This window comes from Tachysurus fulvidraco, chromosome 13 (assembly GCF_022655615.1).
Source record: "Tachysurus fulvidraco isolate hzauxx_2018 chromosome 13, HZAU_PFXX_2.0, whole genome shotgun sequence".
NCBI lineage: Eukaryota > Metazoa > Chordata > Actinopteri > Siluriformes > Bagridae > Tachysurus > Tachysurus fulvidraco.
The window spans coordinates 24,607,536-24,612,535 of record NC_062530.1 but is presented as its reverse complement, the minus strand read 5'-3'; the positions used below and the strand labels follow the sequence as shown (position 1 = coordinate 24,612,535).

The 5,000-nt window shown below is 44.9% G+C and overlaps 2 protein-coding genes across 4 annotated transcripts in view; one reads left to right on the top strand and one right to left on the bottom strand.

Annotated features, from left to right (window-relative positions):
* dhx36 (DEAH (Asp-Glu-Ala-His) box polypeptide 36) overlaps positions 1–5,000 on the top strand; it is a 52,033-nt gene that overhangs the window by 17,124 nt on the left and 29,909 nt on the right. The window lies entirely within an intron of this gene.
* Positions 2,423–5,000, bottom strand: part of LOC113652608 (C5a anaphylatoxin chemotactic receptor 1-like) — a 17,414-nt gene continuing 14,836 nt past the window's right edge. Inside the window, exon 3 of the mRNA XM_047822777.1 lies at positions 2,423–2,477. The gene's annotated coding sequence lies outside the window, so the exon portion shown is untranslated. The remainder of the gene's footprint in view (positions 2,478–5,000) is intronic.

Below are 5,000 nucleotides of genomic sequence, written 5' to 3'. Positions count from 1 at the left end.
CTCTGATCTCTCATTCACCCAGTCTCTCTCTCTCTCTGATCACTCATACATCCAGTCTCTCTCTCTCTCTCTCTCTCTCTCTCTCTCTCTCTAATTCGCCCAGACTACAACAGAAGCATGGGGAAAAACGTGGGTTACCTGTGATTAGGAAGGAAAACGAGTGAAATGGAACACACAGATTGGCTTGGTGGGGAAAAGAGTACTAAGTACACTCCTAAGAGTGCTTCAAGTCTTTTCAGTTTCTTTTACTGACATTTATATTACAGCACAGTGAAAGTCTTTCTTCACATATCGCATATTATATTCTAGTTTAAATGTCTCAGAGCAGTGGCGCTAAAACGAAAGCCCCGAAAATTCCTGCTAAATCGTGAGCATACAGTTAGGGTGGCTTTTATCTGGCGAGCTCTGAATAGCGAGCTCTGTGACCTGATTACATTGTTCCACCTCTTCATTCCACCTGGCCACCTTTCACTGGCACCAATAATGCCTGCTTTCTAATTCCTGCCTGCTCGCACCTTCCATTTCCTGCCCCCCTTTTTTTTTTTCCATCCCAGAAACCTGTGTGTGTGTGTGTGTGTGTGTGTGTGTGTGTGTGTGTGTGTGTGTGTGTGTGTCGTCTCAGTGTGCATTGAGGAGGAAGCTTAATTACGTTTTTTGTAACAGGTTTTTTTTTTTCCAATCAGACGGAAACATGTGACCTTGAATAGCTTCTATTTCGCTCGACAACAAATGGCAAAGTCTCCATTCTTCTCCAGGCTTGGAGAGCTTCCACTCAGACTATTGATTCTCGCAAGACCATGAAGTTTTTTTAAAAAACTTTTGCATCATGAGGTGTGTGTGTGTGTGTGTGTGTGTTTGTGTGTGCGCGTGCTTTGGGTGAATTTAATGTCTCTAACAAAAGTTCTGAATTAGTCAGCCTTATTGCATTAGTTTGTTCTGTACTCACGTTTCTTCCAGCACTAAATACACTAACAGACTTGCAGTGCAGCTTTCAGGGATCGTGCTACACACACACACACACACACACACACACACTCGCAGCATTCTGCCGAATGATGTAGTAAATATTTAATATTGAACTGGTGCAGGAATAAATAGAAGCAGGGATTAAAATAAGGTGTTAGTGATGTAAAAGGGGCGTGGCCTCAGAGGCGCGTGTGTGTGTGTTGCTTTGTTTTGTTCCACATTTTAATATGAAAGTTATGAAGTTGAATCTGTGCAGAAATCAGTAAGTAAACTTATCACATAAAGATTTCAGTAAGTCAGGTGACCTGCTAACGTGCAGGCTTGCGTCATGCCGTCGCCATGGCAACTTGATAAAGATGCAGGTTGCCAGTAAGTGATCTTGCCTCTCTCTATCTCTCACTCATTCTCTTTCCTCTCTCTCTCTCTTGCGCGCTCTCTCTATCTCTCACTCATTCTCTTTCCTCTCTCTCTCTTGCGCGCTCTCTCTATCTCTCACTCATTCTCTTTCCTCTCTCTCTCTCTCTTGTGCGCTCTCTCTATCTCTCACTCATTCTCTTTCCTCCCTCTCTCTTGCGCGCTCTCTCTCTCTTTCTCTTTCACACTCTCCCTCCCCCCCCCTCTCGCTCTCATTCTCTCTCTCATTCTCTCTCTCTCATTCTCTCTCTCTCTCTCTCTCTCTCTCTCTCTCACCTGAGGCTTTGCTCCTGTAAACATCTTGCTCTGTGCTAATGACATGACCCATGTACATTTACTCATTTATGCCTCTTTATATTAATGTAAATAATTGCAGCTATACAGACAGGAGGCCACGCCTCAGACCCTGAGGCCACGCCTCCCTCACAGAGTCTGACAGACAGACAGCATGATGTTTCGGTCACTGAACTTTTATCTGATACGTGCCATTTTGAATCAGTGTAGCTTTGTTGTGTGTGTGTGTGTGTGTGTGTGTGTGTGTGTGTGTGTGTGTGTGTGTGTGTGTGTGTGTGTGTGTGTGTGTGTGAATGGAGCTAAAATCTGCAGTTATTTTCTCTCCTCTCTTTGTGCCCTCTGTATAGAGGCTCAGTTAATAGCTCCAGACCTGAAAGCCTCTTAGCTTCAGTAATATGTAAGATTACAGCACAGAGGTGTAATAAGGTCTAATGTGTATGCCTTTATTCTAAATACATGAGCGTCTGTGTGTGTGTCTGTGTGAGGGAAAGAGAATGGGAGCGAGTGCGTTTGAGAGACAGAAGGAAACCTTTTTCTTTTTTCATCCATACTTTATTTGAAACAAGTGTGAAACATGTCCCTTTAATTCTGAGGAAGAGGAGTGTGATTTCCATGCAGTGACAGTCCTAATGGTTTACTTGTCATTCTTCCTCACCACTTCAGCTGTGTGTGTGTGTGTGTGTGTGTGTGTGTGTGTGTGTGTGTGTGTGTGTGTGTGTGTGTGTGTGTGTGTGTGTGTGTGTGTGTGTGTGTGTGTGTGTGTGTGTGTGTGTGTGTGTGTGTGTGTGTGTGTGTGTGTGTGTAGGGTGTCTCCAGGTAAATGCTACCACCTGTATAACAGCCTGAGGGCGAGTCTGCTGGACGGCTACCAGCTCCCTGAGATTCAGCGCACACCGCTCGAGGAGCTTTGCCTGCAGATTAAGGTGCTCCATCCAGTGTTTTTGTTTTACTTTTTTTAAATAACTACTAAGTTTCCTGTGTAGAGAAATAGAGGGATAAAGTCCCGTCTCTCCACCTCTACCATTTAATTCTGCACAGTATCCGTGCTGCAGTAATAGCACGCTGTCACCGGTGATGCATCATTAACCTATACATATGTTAACCTCCCCTCTGCCTCACACACACACACACACCACAGGTCACACACACTCCCCCCGGGCAGTAAGCTGTATGGAGTTTTCACACCCGCTCCCGGGTGACAGTGATAGATGAGTACAAACAAACTACTGCATTAAGGCCGTGTTAATTCACACTTCTCTACACTCTACATCATGAACAGCATAATGGTGTAATGAGGCCTTTTACTGGTGTCAATTACCACCCTCGCTCTCTCTTACACACACACACAACACACACAACCACACACAAGGCCCTTTGTGTTCTGATGAGTCATTCGCTGTAATTCTGTGTGTTTGGATGGATGTGTTATTTCTGTTTTTGTGTATCCTCAGATCCTGAAATTGGGTCCAATCGCATCATTCCTCAGAAAGACTCTGGACCCGCCATCAGACAGAGCCATCGAGCTGGCTATCACTCACTTAATGGATCTGGTGCGTGCGTGTGTGCGTGTGTGTGTGTGTGTGTGTGTGAGAGAGAGAGAGAGAGAGAGAGTTAGATTAGAGGCTGTATGGGCTGTGATGGTACAGAGTGCTACACTTGAGAGAGATGGGACTGAGGGACTCTGGTGGAGGGAAAAAAATGCAAAGTGTGTGTGTGTGTGCGCGTGTGTGTGTTTAGAATGCATTGGACCGTAACGAGGAGTTGACTCCACTGGGCTTTCACCTGGCCCGTTTACCTGTGGAGCCACACATCGGAAAGATGATTCTGTTTGGAGCGCTGCTCGCCTGCCTGGACCCTGTGCTAACCATAGCAGCTAGCCTTAGCTTTAAAGACCCGTTCTCCATACCACTGGTACACACACACACACATACTCTCTCTCTCCCTCTCTCTCTCTCTCTCTCACACACAGACACACAGACACACACACTCTCACACACACTCTCACACACACTCTCACACACACTCTCACACACACTCTCACACACACTCTCACACACACACACACACACACACACACACACACACACACACACATGCACACTCTCTCAATGACACACACACTCTTTCTCTTTCTCTCTCTCTCTCTCTCTCTCTCACACACACAGACACACACACTCTCTCTCACTTTCACAACAGTGAACACCTAACACACACACAAACACACTTCTTCACACAGCCTTACACTTCTACACTCCCTTATTTAAAAGTGTTAGATTTAAAACTCATGGCTTTCAAAAATAAAATTTTAAAATAAAAATAAAAACATAATTAATTATTAAATGGTCTTTAACACTCTTGTTAGTATCAGTAGTTTTATTGTACACACACGGGTTCAGTTGGCTCACCAATTTTAGACAAGTGTGTTACTGACCCAAAGTGTGTGCCCCATCTCAGAAGAGTTTATCCTCATTTTAAACTATTTTACTATAATAAGCTGTGATGAAATGACAGTGGAAGTGTTCGGATCTGTTCAGGATTTCAAAGCTTGTTTTTGCATCACAGGGGAAGGAAAAACTAGCTGACCAGAGAAGAAAAGTCCTGTCCAAAAACACCAAGAGTGACCACCTGACTGTAGTCAACGCCTTCCGGGTAAATCCTGTCTTCCTGGAGCTTCTGCCATATTTCCTCTGGTCTGTGGTGCTGATCACTGTGTTCTCTCTCCTCCAGGGCTGGGAGGAAGCCAAGCGGCGTGGTTACAGGTGCGAGCGGGAATACTGCTGGGACAACTTCCTGTCTGCCAACACGCTACAGGTCAGTCTCCAGCTCTGAACACTTATTTACGTCACTAAACCTTCCGCACCGTGACCCGTCTTCGCTTGTTCTTCATAAAGAGTGCGATTATTCTCGGCTAATTTTCTGTCCCATTAAGGATTAAATGCCACTTTTCCTAACGTCTGAGTCACACAGAGCTCTAGGGCCGCTTTATCGCCATGGCGACCGTATACGGTGCCGTTAACGCTAATGTCGCTGTGAAGTCATTAGGATGTCACACTAGTTCATTATTTATCCCTTCGCCTGCTTTTCAAAAGAACGAGGGAAGTAATGTGGCTTGTTGCCGTGAAACCACATGAGGCAACACGCTGTCCTGAAGACTGTCCTGTGCTGGAAAAGCTGAGACTTCCACCAACCTGTGCTTTAACAGAGCAGTTATTAAGTGTAGTAAACAGTTATTAATGACTCGGGTGAAGATTCGGTTTAGTTTCATGATGTTTGACTGTGTCTTATTTACTACATCAATGTTAGAGATTCAGTAAAACAAAAAAACT